Here is a 19187-nt window from a genome sequence, read left to right as displayed (position 1 = left end):
TCATATACATATATATGTATATATGCATGTGTTTATATTTATGTTTGCAAGTGTATACACATATGTATGTATAATATATTCAGAAAGGAAAGGAAATAATGAAGGGAGGAGAGTGTATGTTAAATCTTTCTTTAGAAATTGTTTGAGAATCTGGTTGTACATATGCTAGTTTAGACTTAAGCAAATAGTGAAAGATGTAGCTGAAAAGTGGACATATACCCAAAGTACATAAAAACAAGTAATACAGTCAATAAGACTGCCACCTATTCAGCCTGAATGACTGCAAATTTGCAATTATATCCCCTAAAATTATGTAAAATGAACTAGGAACACATACAAAAGAAAAAAGAAACATTTGTTTTGGGCAGAACCAGTATGAATAGGTGGAAATTACAAAGAAACAAATAGGGGCTTGTTGTCAGAGGACAAAACAAAATGAAACTAAAAAAAAGACTTCTGTAGGATAAGAGCCACTCAAAAATGGAAATGGTTTCTTGGAAAAATGAGTTATCTCTCATTGAGAATAATTAAGTAGATCTTGTATGATCAAATATCAGATGTGTTCCACTAAAATTCTTTGGGTAATAGGTTGGAATACATTACAACTTCCAACTCTAAAATTCTGTGATTCCTTAATTTTGCTGAAATTGTTTTTTATATTAATCAACACTGACATTTCATGCATTTTAAGCATTTAATAATTTTGGAAAATGAATATAACACATAACTCAATGAGAAATAAAAGAGAGGACATTTACTGCAGTCATCGTTGATACACAAGGAATAGTTGATCATTTCAGATTTTAAGATATGTAAAGAGCAATGTTACCAAATTATCAGAAGTTAAAGAATGTGGACCAACAGCTATCAAAAGCATTATGAATTATAAAGGACCATTTAGTAAGACGCATCAAATCACTAGTAGTAAGATAAATGCAAATTATCTTGGCACAAATGCCCACAAAATGGTAAAGATGAAAGAAACATAGGAATGGTGAAAGTTTGTTGGATTGTTTGAAGACAGATGTACAAATATGCTTTTAGGGGACCTTGGAATTTCTTCGATTGTCCTGGATGTCAATTTTGAATTACGTAGGAAGAATATATAAACTATCCTTATCCTTTGAGCTAACAACTTCACATATGTGCATATACCCTAGAAGTGTGAAAGACAGAGACTATACTTCATATTCATCCTAACACTTTTTGTAGTAGCAAGAATAGCAAAGAAAGTGCTGCTCATAAGTTGGGGAATTGCTGAAAAATGGTAAAGGAATATAAAAAGTTATTGCCTTGGAAGAATTGTATATAAAGAATTTAGAGAACCATGAGTTTTCTACAAATGGATAAACAGTTAAATAAGCAGACTCAAAAGAATAATGTACATAGACCCTTCAATATTATTAATGAAAAGATCATTAAAAAGAAGATTTTTTTTTTCAGAAAGTGAAAAACCTTTAATGCTTGGATGGAACAGATTATAAAACATATTACCTATTCATAACATAGACACAGAGGATTACTACGGCAGAATGCTGTATGTATTGGCACATGTGTTCATTGTTGCATCAGATTTTTAAAAATATTCTCAAAGGAGTTATTTTCAGAAGTGTCTGTTACGTAAAAACAAAAGGTGTATCTAATGAAAAAATATATTGCTTGAATTATGATTGGAAATATGTAATGCTTTTTTGCTGCCTATATGCATGAATGTGTGTATAACACATATATACACATATACATGTACACATACATATGTGTGCATATCAATATATGCAAATATGTGTGCTTGTGCCAGTATGATTTTGAAAGGAAGAATCAATATTGAGAAAAATGTTTCAAAGAAATTTCAATTAGTGCCTTTATTCTTTTGAATTTCGCTCATGCACTATTTTTTTTTTTAAGTGATGAAACAAGGGAAGGGAACAAATAGAACAAACATTTACTAAGTGTCTAGTATGTTCCAGGCAGTAAGATAAGTACTATACATACATTATCTCATTTTCAATAAAGAATCTTGGCATTGAGAAAACGGTGGAAAGAGGAGTACAATAGAGATCTTTGGTATTGTGCTGTAAATTGAGCCAGTAAAATATATCTTAAGAGGTTAACATTGTGTTTTGATTATTTTTTATAATTTTTTCTTATTGAGGTTTACCTTGTTGACTAGAGTATAAGCAAGTAGTATAAAAACTTTCTTCTACAGTCTTTTTTCAATTTTATTTCATTAAGCACCCAAGAAAATGGGAATTTCCATAGAAATAGTGGAATAGAAAACATATGATTGTGTATGAAAGATTGAATTTTCTTTTAAATTAATAATAAGCTTGACATGTAATTTTGAAAGTGTCCTTTATGGCCCTTACACTGTTTCCTTTTGCTTATTAGAAAAATATTCCCTTTTTTTTCTTTCTTATTTTTGAAGATTGGAGGAGGCTACAGTTTTCTTAACTCTGCTCTTTCTTCCTCATTCCACTAAATGCAGAAGGAAAAGAAGGAGAAGGAGAGGAAGGAGAAAAGGGGAAGGAGAACAAAAGGAAAGAAAGAAGGAAGGAAAAGGGGGAGGAAAAGAGGAATGGAATGAAAAGGAAGAGGACAAGATGGAAAAAGAGAAGGAAAAGGAGAAAAAAGGAGGAGAAGATTTTTGTCACAAATATGCAGTCAAGCAAAAATATTTTCCAGCATTGACTGTGTATCAAAATCTATGCCCAATTCTCTACCATCAACATATCATCTCACATTGTCAGAAAGATATTTATCATCTCTTCTTTGGAATCAGTGCTTGTCATTTTACAGCCATTAAATAATTCAAATTTCTTTTTCCTTATAATGCTACTGTTATCATATAAATTGACCTTATGTCTCTGCTCATTTTCCTTTGAATCAGTTCATGCAAATATTTATAGGGTTTCTCTGAAATGATCTCTTTGATCATATCTTATGGCTCAATAATATTTCATTGCATTCATCTGTCATATCTTTTTAGCCATTCGTCAATTGATAGATATATTCTTACCTTCTACTTCTTTTAAAACATAAGGAGAATCTATAAATTGTTGTACTTCTAAGTCCTTTATCTTTCTTTCATCTATTTATGATAAAGTCTTGGTAGCAGGTTCTTTGAACAAATGAATGGGTCTGCACAGTTTGGCAACATTTGGAGATAATTCAAAATCATCTACCAAGAAAGAATGGATTAATTCATAGTTCCAGAAAAAGGATATTAATATGCTTGTTTTCTAACAGTCCTTCCAACATATATCCTCCCCGTATTTTTTGGTGAATTCTGCCAATCTACAGGATGAGAAATGAAACCAAAGAGGTACAGTAATATGCATTTTTGTAATTATTAGTAAAAGAGCATATATTCCTATGGTTGCTGATAGATTCCATTTATTACTTTTTAAATGTCTTTTCATGTCACGTAACTATCTGTGAATTGACTTTTATTCTTATCAATTTGAAGCAGTTCCTAGAATATTTTGAAAATGAGGCTTTTATCAGAGAAATTTGCTACAATTTTATCCATCTGCCTGTTTTCCTTTTAAATTGCATTGATTTTGTCTGTGCATATTTTTTACAGTTTATATAATAAAAATGGAAATTTTATTTTTTGTGATCCTGTTTATCTTATGTTGTTCATAAAATCTTCTTTTATCTATAAAAGTAAAATATTTTTCTATCACTTTCCTGTAGTTTCTTTTCACTTGCTCCTCTATTTTTCTTATAATGTGACTTTTTGAATTATGTCATTTTTCCACTTTCAGCTTACTTTGTCATATGGCATAAACCATTGTTCCATCACTAACTATTGCCAGATCACTTTTGAGTATTATTGAATGTTAAACCCTTACCTGATGCAGCTACATAGCTCAGTGGATAGGACACTGGGCCTAAAGACAGAAAAATATGAGTTCAAATCCAGTCTCAGACATTCATTAGCTGTGTGACCCTAGGCAAGTCATTTAGCCTCTATATGCCTTATTCTACTGGAGAAGAAATGGCAAAATTCTCCAGCATCTTTGTCAAGAAAATTCCATAAGGGGTCATGAAGAGTTGATTATAACTCAACAAAGCCTTTACCTGAGTAACTGGAACCTTTGTCTTTCCTGAGTTCTATGCTCGTATTTTTCCTTTTTTACTACATTTTGTAGCTACTCTTTTTGCTGATTAATATTGTTGTTTATAAAGTTATACCAAAGAATTTTGATGATTACTGCTATGTAGTATATTTTGAGACATACTGTTCAGTCCTCTTTTCCAATTTTCCCATTACTTTCCTTGAGATTCTGGACCTTTGTTACTCCATATGAGTTTTGTTACATTTTTTTCAATTCTATTTATGTAATTTCCTCACAGGTTAGTTGGTATGGCACTGAATAAGTAAATCAATTTAGGAGGTGTTATCATATCTGTTATATTTTCATGATCTAGTTATGATAAATTGATATTTTTCTACTTAGGTTTATCTTTATGTTCAAGAAGAGAGTATGCACTTAAATCTGTGTACTTCATTTTTTATATTTGCAATAATATTAATATTGATAATTACAATAAAACATTTAAGATTGGTAATTTCCAAATATCTCATTTTATTTTGACAACTTCACTGGAAAGTGTATCAGAAAGCACCCGAACATACATGGGGAAGAGGCTGTTATCACAGGTTCTTAGATCTGCATTCATAAAAGGAAAGGCAACTTTAGAGATGTTAGCAATCACTTTAACCAAACACGTATATCATTCACCTAGTTCAGGGGAGTCAACAACCTGAACTTCAAAGATGTCACATCTGCTTAAACAAACACTTCCAGTCAGTAAACCCCAAAATAAAACTGCACCTCAGAGTCTTTATACACTTTTTAGAGACAGAGGGCATCACATTCTTTGAGAACCAGTGCCTCATTAACAAAAACATGATCCTTCTTATAAATCTTCCTGGCCTGACAATGGGTGGGAAAAGATCTCCCTTAATCACAGTCAAATAGAAGGCATTACACTTCTTGAGTACACCAAAACAAAAACAGCTAAAGATCCTATTTTATTTGTCATTACAGAAAGGAACTGCTATTATGCCAGTTTTACAGATAATGAAAGGAAGGAAGAGATTAAATAACTTGCCAAACATCACAGAACTACTAGCGTCTGAGATTAAATTCAAACTCAGACCTTCATGTAGCCTAACAAATATTTCATAATTTCTGTAGTTGTCTTGAATGCAATTCCTCTCACTTTGCTCTTTAAATAATGTAAAAATATTGGTGATTTATGTAGATTTTTACCCAATAATTTTGCTAAAGTTGTTCTGACAATAAATTTTAGGTGATTCCTTTGGTTTCTTTGGAGATATGATCTAAAATAGTCATCTTTGCCTGTATTTATTCAATAAATTGCTCTTTCTTTCTTTAGCCTACAGTTAACATTTCAACATCATGTTTAATGTAAGAGATGATAATTGTTTAACTCTGGTCTTAATATAAAGGGCTCTAGGCCTCTCACTTTATAGAAAATGCTGGCGATTCAGTTCAGATACATACTATTTAGTAGATTAAAGAAGGAACCATGTATCTTCATACTTTTTATTTTATTGTTGCCAAAGTAGGTGTTGGAATTTGTCAAAATCTTTCTTTTTAATTTTTTGATACAAGTCATTTGCATTCCCTACCTTGTTTTCAAATGAGGTCATCTGAATGTTTGTTTTATTAGTGTTTTACCTCAAATGACCCTAATATTATTTATTATTTGTTTTTGCTTTCAACTGCATTAATGTCTGCTTTTATTTTAACAATTTTCATTTTGTTGCAGGACTTTTCATTTTTTCTAGAGTTTTTTTGTTGCTTTTCTAATTCATTGATATGTTCTTTCACTTCTTTGTTTGTGACAAGGTTTAGAGATACACTTTTACATCTAAGAACAGTTTTAGCTTTATCCTATAGATTTCTTAATTTTTTCTCACTTTTTAATGAAAAATTCTATTGCTTCTCTCATTCATTCTTTGATGCACAAGCTACTTGAAATGAAGTAATTTGGTCTTCAATTATTTTTCAAGACTCTAGGTTTCATTTTGTTTAACAAATATTGTATTAATTTAGATTTTACTTTCTGCAATTTTGAACTTGCTTTTAAATCCTGGTAAATTCACTTTTTGTTTGAAAGTGACATACATAGTTGAGGAATATTGAAATTGCTTCCTTATGCTCTTTGCTGTTCAGGTCCTTATCTTCTTTTTTGTTGATATTTTTGTTTGATTTTTCTAGGTGTGATTGGTGCATACTGAGGTCCTTCATTACTATATGTTTTGAATTTTATTTTTAATTTCAACATTCACTTCCACAAGGGTTTGAGTTCCAAATTTCTCCCCTTCTCTCTGCTCCCTCACCCCAAGACAACAAGCACTCTGAATACCACTTCCCCCAATCTACCCTCCCTTCTATCACACTTCCGTTCCCCTCTCTTTTCTTGTAGGGCAAGATAGATTTCATATACCTCATTTCCCATATGTCTTATTTCCCAGTTGCATGGAAAAATAATTTTTAATATTCATTTTTAAAACTTTGAGTTCCATATTCTCTTCCTTCTACCCTCCCAACCACTCCTCTTGAGAATGCAATCCATTCAATATAGATTATATGTGTGTAGTCAGACAAAATACTTTCCTAACAGTCATATTGCAAAAAACTGTATTTCCCACCATCCTATCCAGCTCCCCCATTTATTCTGCTCTCTCTTTTGATTCTCTCCTTCTTCAAAAGTGTTTGCCTCTGATACTGTTCCCTTTCATTTGTCTTCCCTTCTCTCATAACCCCTTATCCTCTCCCCCCTACTTTCCTATAGGGTAAGGTAGATTTTCATACTCAACTGTGTGCTTTTGCTATTCCCTCCTTAAACCCAATCCAATGAGAGTAAGGTTCACTCATTCCTTCTCACCTGTACTCCTCTTACTTGGTTTTCAAAAGCCCTTTTGAACTTTCCCATGGCCTGAGACCAATTCATATTTTTCTTGGAGGCTTTGGATGTAGGAACTTTGACTTTGTTGTCTTCTTCTATTTGGATGTTTTGATCTTCTTTCTCACCAAAATAAGACTCTATAGTCCATTTTCCCCCCACTGTCCACTCATTTTCCCAGCCAATAGCTTGATTTTTTTAGCTCTTTGTCAAGGTAGAACTCTGCTTCTAGTAGGGGCAGGGGTACTACTATCCCAAGCTTCAGGGGTTTTGTTCAGCTGTTTTAAGAGATAATTTTAGGGCCCTGTAAATTTTCATCTCTTCCAAGGTGGTATGTTCAAAGGAGAGGTGTTTATTTCTCTCTTGGCCAGTGCTCTGGTCTGTGAGTGATCATAAGCACTGCTTTCTGCCTAGAAACTGTGAGGAGCATTCCCTCTCCACTGCTGCCACAATTTTCAACTCCTCTGTGCTCTCCTCATCCTAAGACCACCACCCAGGACTGTAAACCACATCAAAGCACATGCAAAGCAAAAGAATCCTGCCTCAGTGCTAGCAAAGAGACCTCTGGAATCAGCCACTTGAATCTCCTACCATCTGTGGGCTGAGAGTTCCAGAAGCAGCACTGCTGCTGCAGCTACTGCTGCAGTCCTAGGATTGGGGCTGGACCATGCTCTTCTCTCACACACGTCTGACAGATTTTTCCTACTGATCTTTTAAGCTGTTTTAGGCACTTGGGGCTTGAGAAGTCTGGAAATCACTGCAGCTGCCAGTGATTCAGTCCCCTGAGGACTCCAGCCCCATCTGTGCCAACATGGCCCATGTTGGACTATGCTCCTCTCCCAGCCTAAAACAACAGGCCTTTCCTGTCAACCTTCCAGGTTTTCTGGGGTTAGAAACTTGTTTCACTCTGTGGGTTCTCCTATTGTAGACTTCACTTAGTCATTTTTGCAGTTATTTGGACAGGTTTAGAGTTCTCTGCTTTCACTCTGACATCTTGGTTGTGCTCCCAACTTCTACTGTAGCTGTAATATCTATTTCTCCCTATAATTTCATTAATTTTTCTTTTGTTTTTAGGTACCCTGCAATTCACTAAACATACCATAATATATGGAATGAAATGATATGATATGATATGATATGATGTAATATGATATAAATAATATGTGATATACAAAAGGATATGATGTGATACAACATGGTATGGTATATCAGTTGTATCATATATCAATGACAGTATATCAATGGCAGAATGATTTGTTTATTTGTTTTTATTTATATATTTAAATTCTTTAAATATTTAAATCTTTTGAATTTGATGTAGTTTCACAGTTCATATTTTAAATTTCTGTTGTCTTGTTTGAAATTTCAGTTTTTATATCTGCTTTGTTTTGACATCAAATATTATAAACTTGCTCCTGTATTTCCTTTTAACTCCATGATTTTTAAAGCATTTTTCTTAAAAAGAGAATATTTTTGGGTTCTATTTTCTAATTCATTCCAATCTTATTCCATTTTATGAGCGAATTCACTCATTTTCATGTATATTAATTGAATATTTCCTTCTATCTTCTTGAATATTTTTTTCTCTTATTGCCACACTCCTCTAACCCAATTACAGAGATAAAGATTATGAAAGAAGAATTTGCTTGGCAAAAATGATGCATAATTGAAGATATTTTTTCACACTATTCTCTTTTTTAAAAATTACCTTGCCTCCAATTACTCATTGCCTTCCTTTTAGTAACCTTCTGATGCTCTACACTCCATACTGGAATTTCTTTTGTTGATGACCACCACCTCAGCTGTTCTACCTTCTCTCTAAAGTCCCTGTATCCCTTTTCATTTCTCTTTTGAGTTCAATGCATTTCTATATCATTTTCTTAGAGTACTTGTGAGTATTTAGATTTTTATGTTTGTTAGCTTTGTGTAAAATTAAGTTTCTCAGTATTATTTCCCCTCTTCCTCTTCTGCATATCTGCATACTTTTTTTCATGCTATTTACTACTCTAATTATTTGAGATAAGTTCTCTCTTTGCCTTCAAGTTCTCCACAATATATTCTTTTTCTCCTCCTATTTCCTTATTCTCCAAAGACAAAAAAAGAGAACAAAATAAGCATCAAGCCCTTTTCCAATCTTATTTAGGATTCTCTATGATTCTTCAAGACTTTAAGCTTCTGATTTTTGATTCTACTCCTATTAAACCATAAACAATATATATTCCCAATGCCCCTACTTTTCTTTTTGTCTTTATTCTGATGCTTTCATTTCAAAGTTTCTGATTAGTTCTGTCCTTTTTATCCAGAAACATTGATAGTTTTCCCTCAATTTCATTAATGGTCCATTTTTCCTTAGTAGTATTTTGGCTACCAGAGCATCTGGGCAGTACAGTGGATGGAATCCTGCCTCTGGTGTCAGAAATACCTGAGCTTAAATCTGGAGAATTACTAGCTGTGTGATCCTGGGCAACTCACTCAACCCTGATTGCCTCAGTTTCCTCATCTATAAAATGAGTTGGAGAAGAAAGTGACAAACCACTCCAGTATCTATTCCAAGAAAACCCCAAATAGGATCAGAAAGAGTCAGACACAATTAGAATGACTAAACAACAAAAAATCTACTCAGTTTTATTAAATGGGCTATTCTTGATGATCATTCTTTCTTTTTTGTCTTTTGAATTATCACATCAAAATTCTTGTTTCCTTTATAGGGCAGCTACAAAGTTTGTATATAATTCTGACTTGAATTCTTTCTCTTTTGGGCTGCATATAGTTTTCAAATTGATCTGTAACCTTAATTTTGGCTATGATTTTCATAGACTTTTTTTCATTTGGCGGTTTCACTAAAGAGTTCATTGCTAGAGTTTTTCTATTTTTACAATGATGTCTTTGCTCCATGAATCTGTTTTCATTTATGATTTCTTGAAATATGATGTCTGAGCTCTGTGTGTATGTATATGGGTATAATACTTAGATTAGTTCTCCTTTATCTGTTTACTAGGTCAATTATCTCTGTTAGTATATACTGTAATTATTTTCTATGTATCCTTTTTCCTTAATCTGTGATTTTATTTTATGAAATTTTATGTAATTATCCTGTTACCTTATGGTTCTGTCTGAACTATTCTAATTTAAAGGGAGTTTTTTTTCTCCTTTAGGCTAATAACATTCTTTGTCATTCTTTTTGAACTGATAGATGTTTCCTTTAACATTTCATTCTTGATCTTGTTTCATGCCTCCCAAGTATTCTTTTAGTCCATGTAGCCAGAAGACTCTTTTCTTTAAGTCTTTACTTTGGTTTGTGTAGTTGTTCTCCTCTACTGGCCCTCTTGGGCTTCTGTCAGTTCATAATAACTTTTATATTTTTGATACATTTCTCTCTCTTCATATATTCAGCTTTAGTCTATTCATTGGGTATTTGTGGATTTTCCAGATTTTGTTCCTGCTTATTCTCTTAAATGTTATAGAAAACCTCTCCTTCATCTCTCATTCAATGGCCAAGCCATTGCAGTTTTCTGCAGAAATTATTTAGATTTGGCACAGTCTTCATGTAGTTTGATAAGTTTTTGCCTTGGCTCCTCATTTTCTAGAGAAGGCACAATTGTGGCACAGATCTGAAATGGTTACTCTGTCTTTTGCTATGTGCCTTGTAGGTCCCACTTAGATTTTCTTTGTTATGCTGGTAGATGGCCTCCTGTGAAAGCACAGATGACACTTTGTTACTTGGGTGCTGTCGTAGCCCCCTTTTTCTCGTGGCTCTGGTGTGGCTTTCCTGGGCATTGGTATCAAAATACCTAGGCTGAGGACTGTCTGTTGGGCTAATTTGCTTGCTTGTTGGGTGGCTTGAGTGTTGTGTTGCATGATCATGTTTTTTTTGTGATATCTGGTCCTGGGAGTTTCAGGACCTGAGAATTATAACAGATGCAGGTGACTTTAGTTGTTGTAATGGGAGTTAAAAACTTCCATTCTCATAAATAATGCCTAGATGGGGCTTTTAAGAAATCTTGACTAGGTAAGGCTTGTTTTGAGTGAAGGCCCACACCTTTTGTTAATTGCTAATGAGGCACTGAGTCATGCAATGGGCAATGGCTCTGATAAGTGTACATATATATTCTGTGGTGAGGTTTTGCTTTGGGGCTCAAATAGTTGGAAGAGTGTTTGTGTGATTAGGCCAGATGAGATTCTGCGTAGCAGTTAAGGAGCACCTAAGTCTTGAAAACCCAGATGTTGGTGCTTCTCTGTCGGATGAAATGTATGTGTTATCTATGGTCAGACAGTTGGAAGCTCTGTCTGTTGATCTTTCTGTTTGTAATTTCTGCTTGTAATTTCTGTTTATATTTTCTCCAAAGTTCAGAGTACTAACTTTTTCCCTGAACTAAGTGAAATATATATGTGCTTGATTAAAGTAAGATTGTTTTCCCCTTTTAAAAAAGCAAATCTAAGGACCTATGCAGCAGGCCCTCCTGTGTATGTCAGGGTGCTTGCTGTTACAGTTGTTTCACTTTATTTTTATTTATCACTGTTCCATGCCATACATTTCAAAAGTCGTTTTATTTCTGGTGTGTTGTTGGTGCCTCTGGATGGCCATTCTGGTCTTAACACACTGCCATATTATCATAACTTTCATAATGCTTTGTGTTCTATTTTGAGATTGGTTTTACTCCTTCATTCAGAAAGGCAAATAGCCACTCAAAAGTCCAATCACACTGTTGATCAGTTCAGAAATTCTGTTCATGTTCCACTTCTGAATAGGGGCATACCTTTGCCACAGAGCCTGGCTATAAATCTTCATATCAAAACTTTTTTACTAAAAGGTAGATATATGGGTCAGAAACTTTACCTTTTGTAAGTAGAAAGCAAAGGGCAAAAATAGACCTAATACTGATAGATGAAAAACTACATGGCTGATCTATTTTACAAAAGGGTTTGGTCCCCAGAGGTAGGCCTATTCTTGCAAAGTAAAAAAATCTATTTGATCCAAGGTTATGAGAACTGAGAGATTTCCTTTATGCAGGGCAATCGTGTAGTTTGTCCCCAGTTTGGTAATATGATATATGAGTGTCTTTACTTTTTAGAAGAGTTGAAACTTAAGGCTCTGATCTCTGGCTAAAAGTTCAGTGTGCCATTCTTAATATTATAAAGATAAAAGAGCACCTAAATGAAAGGCTCCAACTACAGTCAGAAACTGGAAAGACATTCTAAAACTAATTCCCCAGTAGAGTATTTGTCAAATAGTTGCCACATAATGTCCACTTGAACAACATGTGCCAAGGACTGTGTCGTGCTCACATGTCTAACAGAGAATAATTGCTTGAGAGCCATACGACACTACATAAGACCAACAAAAAGCAGTTGCAGCTGGATGAGTACAAGGTATCACCAAAAGTTGTCAATTTCTCTGATACAAAAGAGGCAAGATTTGCCCCTCTATGTATATGGTCTGACCAAATCTATCCTCTGCATGTATAACATTCTCTATGCATGAACCATGTCCATATGTTTCTTACATGAATACTTTCCATAATTTTTATTGGAAAAGTCCACTATTCTAGCTGATAGTGTGTGCCTTAGAGGGATAATATTTCTTAGGTTGGAGATGGAAATTTCATTGCTACTTTATTAATGTGATATTTCATTAAATAACTTTATCTCATTAAATGAAGAAATTTAATTATTGCTTACAACTCAGTCACTACTAAACTAATACAGGTCTTCATCACTTCTTGCCTGGTCTACTGTAGTACCTTACTAATCATTGAACACATGGATTACTATGCATATTGAAATACTGATTATTAATTAGATGAATATTAGAAGTAAATACATTGATAAAGAGAACTGAGCTATGGCTTTGAATTGATATAAATCCAAAGAGTACCTGGGACAAAGAAAAATTATTCTAGGTGCATCCAGATATGAACTGTGTATGGAATGGTTTTCTCCAGGTGATACATAGACTAGACATGAGTAGAGAATAAACCTATCTGAAAAGCATTAAGCTGGACAAATTTGCCTAAAGAGAAACTCTTGTCTCACACAGATGAATGACCATTATTTTTAATAAAAACTCCTTTGTATTTATTTTTAAAAAGTTGCAGATATTCTTGCACTGAAATAAATTTTCTTATATGTAAATACTCAAAAATGAATTCTAATAGGTTGAATTGGTATTTCTGATGAAGTGTAAAATAAATCATAATTATTTTTCCCAAGGAACTTATGCTTGATTACATGGTTACTTCTCATGACCTTTATAATTATACTCTAAAATGTTTTTCGCCTGTTCCTTGGACCCATCACTAGGGATAACTGCCAATTACAATTGGCAGGTATGAACAGTGGCAGTAATTATAATTACAATGTTTGGTATTATTGTTTCAGTCTTTTCAATTGTAATAGCCTGGAAAGTGTTTATGTATAACCTTAACACATAGTTGTTATGTCCACTTTTTTCTGTACTGAATTACATTATTCATAAGAATCTTGGTCAATATTTTTTTGAACATCAAATTTATTTATTTAAGTTTTCAACATTGATTTCCACAAAATTTTGAGTTCCCAATTTTCTCCTCATTTCTCCCCTTCCCCCACTCCAAAACGCCGAGCATGCTAAATACCCCTATCACCAATCTGTCCTTCCTTCTAACTTCCCTCCCTTCCCTTGTCCCCAGCTTCTCTTTTGTCCTGAAGGGCAAGATGAATTTCTATACCCCATTACCCTGTATTTCTTATTTCCTAGATGCAAGAACAATACTCAACAGTTGTTCCTAAAACTTTGAGTTCCAACTTCTCTTCATCCCTCCCTTCCCACCCATTCCCTTTGGGAAGGCAAGCAATTCAATATAGGCAATACCTGTGTAGTTTTGCAAATGACTTCCATAATAGTCGTGTTGTGTAAGACTAACTATATTTCCCTCCATCCTATCTTGCCCCCCATTTCTTCTATTTTCTCTTTTGATCCTATCCCTCTTCAATAGTGCTCCCTCCCCCTACTGCCCTCCCTTCCATTATCCCCCCCGACCCTGCTAATCCCCGTCTCCCCCACTATCCTGTATTATAAGACAGGTTTTCATACCAAAATGAGTGTGCATTTTATTCCTTCCTTCAGTGGAATGTGATGAGAATAAGCTTCATTTTTTTCTCTTACCTCCCCCCTTTTTCCCTCCACTGAAAAGTCTTTTACTTGCCTCCTATGAGAGATAATTTGCCCTATTCCATTTCTCCCTTTCTCCTCCCAATATATTTCTCTCTCACTGCTTAATTTCATTATTTTAAGATACGATCCCATCCTATTCAATTCACCCTATGCTCTCTGTCTGTCTCTCTCTCTCTGTGTGTGTGTGTGTGTGTGTGTGTGTGTGTGTATAATCCCACCAATCACCCGAATACTGAAAAAAGTTTCAAGAGTTACAAATATTGTCTTTCCATGTAGGAATGTAAACAGTTCAACTTTAGTAAGTCCCTTATGGCTTCTCTTTGCTGTTTACCTTTTCATGCTTCTCTACATTCTTGTGTTTGAAAGTCAAATTTTCTTTTCAGCTCTGGTCTTTTCATCAAGAATGCTTGAAAGTCCTCGATTTCATTGAAAGACAATTTTTTCTCCTGAAGTATTATTCTCAGTTTTGCTGGGTAGGTGATTCTTGGTTTTAGTCCTAGTTCCTTTGACTTCTGGAATATCATATTCCATGCCCTTCAGTCCACTAATGGAGAAGCTGCTAGATCTTGTGTTATCCTGATTGTATTTCCACAATACTTGAATTGTTTCTTTCTAGCTGCCTGCAATATTTTCTCCTTGACCAGGGAACTCTAGAATTTGGCCACAATATTCCTAGGAGTTTCTCTTTCTGGATCTCTGTGAGGAGGTGATTGGTGGATTCTTTCAATATTTATTTTGCCCCTTGGTTCTAGAATGTCAGGGAAATTTTCCTTGATAATTTCATGAAAGATGATGTCTAGGCTCTTTGTTGATTAAGGCTTTCAGGTAGTCCCATAATTTTTGAATTGTCTCTCCTGGATCTATTTTCCAGGTCAGTTGTTTTTCCAATGAGACATTTTACATTATCTTCCATTTTTTTCGTTCTTTTGGTTTTGTTTTTGTGATTTCTTGGTTTCTCATAAAGTCATTAGCCTCCATCTGTTCTATTCTAATTTTGAAAGAACTATTTTCTTCAGTGAGCTTTTGAACCTCCTTTTTCATTTGGCTAATTCTGCTTTTTAAAACAATCTTCTCCTTGTTGGCTTTTTAAGCCTCTTTTGCAATTTAGTTAGCGTATTTTTAAACATGTTATTTTCTTCAGCATTTTTGGGGGTCTCCTTTAGCAAGGTGTTGACCCACTTTTGATATTTTTCTTGCATTTCTCTCATTTGTCTTCCCAATTTTTCCTCCACCTCTCTTACTTGATTTTCAAAATCCTTTTTGAGCTCTTCCATGGCCTGAGCCCATTGAATATTTATTTTGGAGGTTTGGAATACGGAAGCCTTGATTTTTATGTCTTTCCCTTATGGTAAGCATTCTTCTTCCTCATGAGAACGGATGGGAGAAGATATCTGTTCACCAAGAAAGTAACCTTCTATAGTCTTATTTTTTTCCCCTTTTTTGGGCATTTTTTCCCAACCAGTTACTTGACTTTTGGGTCCTTTGTCAAGAGTAGGATATACTTTGGGAATCTGTGAGATCTCAGTTCCTCCAAGGTAGCACAATGAAGTGTGTACTGGTCTGGATGCAGAAAGGGATTTTTGTGCCCAGAATCTTAGCAGTTACCTCTCCACAGTCACCTGGCCTCCAGTTCCTCGAAGTCAGCACTGGGGGCTGATTTTCAGATAAGCTGGATGGGCAGGGCTGCCATGCTGTGTGAGACAAAGACCACCTCCCCCAGGGCCTCCACACAGGGCAGAGGCAAGAATCAGCTCCTCAGTGCCCCCCGGGTTTTTGCATTCCAACAATGTATGCAGCTGCTGTGCCTGCCATGTGGCCTCTGAGGTGGCTGCCTACTGCTGGAGCTATGGGAAGGCCCTTCTCCCTTCCTGGCCAGCTGGAAAAAAACCCATTGCTGACTTTTGGCGGCTGTGGGTTGAGGGATCTGCAAACCCAGTGCTGCTGGGACTGGGGATTCTGGGACTGGAGATTCCACCCCCAAGGGCTGTTCAAGAGCCACATCATGAGGACAAGGCTGGGCTGGGCTGGGCTGTGCTCTGTGTCCAGTGCAACCGATGTTTCCCAAGGGGCCTTTCAGGTCACCTTGGGCTGAAAAGCTCCTCCACTCTGTTGTTCTCCAATTTTGCCATTCCAGAATTTGTTGAGAGCCCCCCCATACAGGTTTTTTATGTGCTGTGTGGGGAGACCCTGTGTATGTGTGTCTTTCTACTCTGCTATCTTGGCTCCACCTCTTTTTCAATATTTTTAAGCACTTATCCATTACCACTTTTGCTCGTTTAAAGCATCATTTAAAAAGTGTCCATTTTTAAAAATTCTTTTTTTTTCACCTTTAACACCTACCCCAACAACTCATGTATGTTCAGTAGATGTTAGTTGACTGCCTCCTTGACTGTATGAAAGAAAATTAAGTGACTTAGGCCATTGGCAGCAATCTGAATTCAAATAATACTACATGAAATGTAGGATATTTTTTCCTAAATAATTATTCAAATATTAAATGACAAAAAAAAAATCCAAATTTAATTCCACAAGTATTTGTAAATTGAAGCTCTAGATTCTGTAACACCCCCTCCCCCCAAAAAAAGAGCCAATTTCGCAATTCTGTTACCTTTGATTCAACACTTTCAATTCCATTTGAGACATGGTTCTTCTTAATTTATTCTACCTAGCAACATTTCAAATGAGTTAAGAATCCAATAGTCAAGCAATCTATTCTAATCTAATCTAATCTATTCCGATGACAACTACAGATGAGAAATTCATATGGCATTCACCTTATCTTCTTTGATTTGTCCAAACCTTCTGAAAATGTACCGTTTATAGTTTTAATAAAAATGTACTATTTAGCAATTACTTAGGACCATATGTGATGTGGGCACAAAATGACTGGTAAGTTTAGTTAGTTGAAGCATTGATATCCAATGGACACAAAGTGGTTATTTTCACCTTTGGTATGGTGTAAGTTACCGCCATGCTAACTTATATATACTCACAGCCGAATGAGGACTCACCTCCATTTTCAAAACATGTTTTGTTTTGCCCTATGTGTTTCATGGATTACACATAGATATGTTAAAAAAAAAAAGAATAAAATTGAAAAATGGAGAAATGAAGACCTGTTTGCTTTGCTTCTGCTTCCAACATGTTTGCTGCAGAGATACAAGACAAGAGAGCAAATAATACTGATGACTGCATCTTTCTTAAACTACATAAACATTAAGATAATTTTTTACCCTCTTAATACTAGGCTAATCTTGGAGAACTGACCTTAGGTTACAATGATCTCCAAACAGATCAGTTTAAAAATCCCTATAGGAAAAAGAATCAATCAATTATCCAAGGAAGAAGTAATAAACATTTATTAAATAACTCCTATATTCCATGCAATAACCTCCCATTGACTATAACATAGGCTTTTGTTTCTCATAGCAAGTGAAAGTGAACTCTATTCAAAATTCTTATCGAGAGCATGCGTTAACCTGTAGAATCAACTTTGTAGAGATTTGAAGGTGAAGCAATATGGAAAAAAGCATAGCTAACATCTTGTTATAGAGAAAGGAGCTAAAAGCATCTTGACAGACTAGAAATTGGCCAGTCTAAAAAAATTTGAAGAGAATAAATATAATTTCACAACTTACCATTACTGATTGGAGTAATAATTGTTGAACAAAAGCAAATGTGAAAAAAGTCATACACTTTTAGTAAATGGCATATTCAATATGAAGAAGTGTGAAGTGTTAAATTATAAAGCTAAAGTCATCTTAAGCTACATAAAAACAAGGAAGAGAGCAGATTCTATAGCTACAAGAAGGTAAATTTGATTAATTCTTGGCAAAATTACAGAATATACTTTAATAGAAAACTTATAAATACAGAAAACTATAGTTATTAATAGATTATGTGATTCCCTCATTGCCTGCCCCTTAACCTACCAATCCTTCTTGGCTCCACCAGCTTGCCTACTGGGACCCTCAAGGACCTGGATCCATGGTTTCAATTAAGTTGCAGAGCTTTAATAGAGAGATATTTGAAGTTGATGTTGAAATTGCAAAGCAGTGTGTAATTATCAAGACCATTTTGGAAGATCTGAGAATGGCTGATGAAACCAAATGTCAATGGAGTGATATTAGATAACAAAAGTAATTCAATGGTGCACTCACCACAAGGATTTTCCTCCTCCTCCTCCTTGGGAACAAAGAAAAGCAAACATGATATTCCTGTTTGGGTCCAAGAATTTTGGAAAATTGACCAAGGAACCGTTTTTGAACTTATTCAGAGTGCAAATTACTTAGATAGTAAAGGTTTGCTTGATGTCACATGTAAGACTGCTGCAAATATGATCAAAGGAAAAACTCCAGAAGAGATTCACAGAACATTAAAAATCAAGAATGACTTTACTGAAATGAAAGAAGCCCAGGTATATAAATAAAACCATTGGTGGGAAGAAAAGTGAAGTTTTTTGCCTCTTGACAACTGTAACACTGTAAAGATTGCTCCAAATAGGTAGTTATATTGTTGTGTTTATAAGTGTCAATATTAACAGAAAATCCATTGTATTTATAGGATATTGCTCCTTCCCATTACATGTGTAGCATTTTGCTTTGCTTTTAGTCCTGTAAAAACAAACACCCTGACATTCACAGGAAGGTCTGCTATCACAGTTCTTTGATCTGCTTTTCTAAAAGGAAAGCAACTTTTGAAAGTTCAACAATCACTTTAATCAAGCACGTATATTATTCACTTAGTTCAGGGGAAAAAGTCAGTACCCTGAACTTCAGAGAAACTTCAAAGAAAGAAAAGTCAATGGGCTGGGATTCCAGCTACCTGACTATAAGCAATATGTACATCACAGATCAACAGACAGATACAACTGACTGACCATACATATATACCTACACATATACATACATACATACATACATACATACATACATACATACATACATACATGCATTAACAAAGAGAGAAACACCAACATCTGGGTTTTCAAAGATGCAGGGAGAGAGGGCTCCTTAGCAGCTGTGCAAATATTTCAGCTGAGTAAACCCCAAAGGAAAACCTCACCTCAGAGTATCTATACATTTGTGCA

General features: G+C 34.8%; 1 pseudogene; it reads left to right on the top strand.

The window, feature by feature from the left end:
* The first annotated feature begins 18085 nt into the window (after positions 1–18085).
* LOC140506849 (S-phase kinase-associated protein 1 pseudogene) lies at positions 18086–18551 on the top strand (annotated as a pseudogene).
* Positions 18552–19187: the final 636 nt, after the last annotated feature.

Source organism: Notamacropus eugenii, chromosome 5, assembly GCF_028372415.1.
Source record: "Notamacropus eugenii isolate mMacEug1 chromosome 5, mMacEug1.pri_v2, whole genome shotgun sequence".
Lineage (NCBI taxonomy): Eukaryota > Metazoa > Chordata > Mammalia > Diprotodontia > Macropodidae > Notamacropus > Notamacropus eugenii.
The sequence above is the reverse complement of the archived record's forward strand: the minus strand, read 5'-3'. Positions and strand labels throughout refer to the sequence as shown.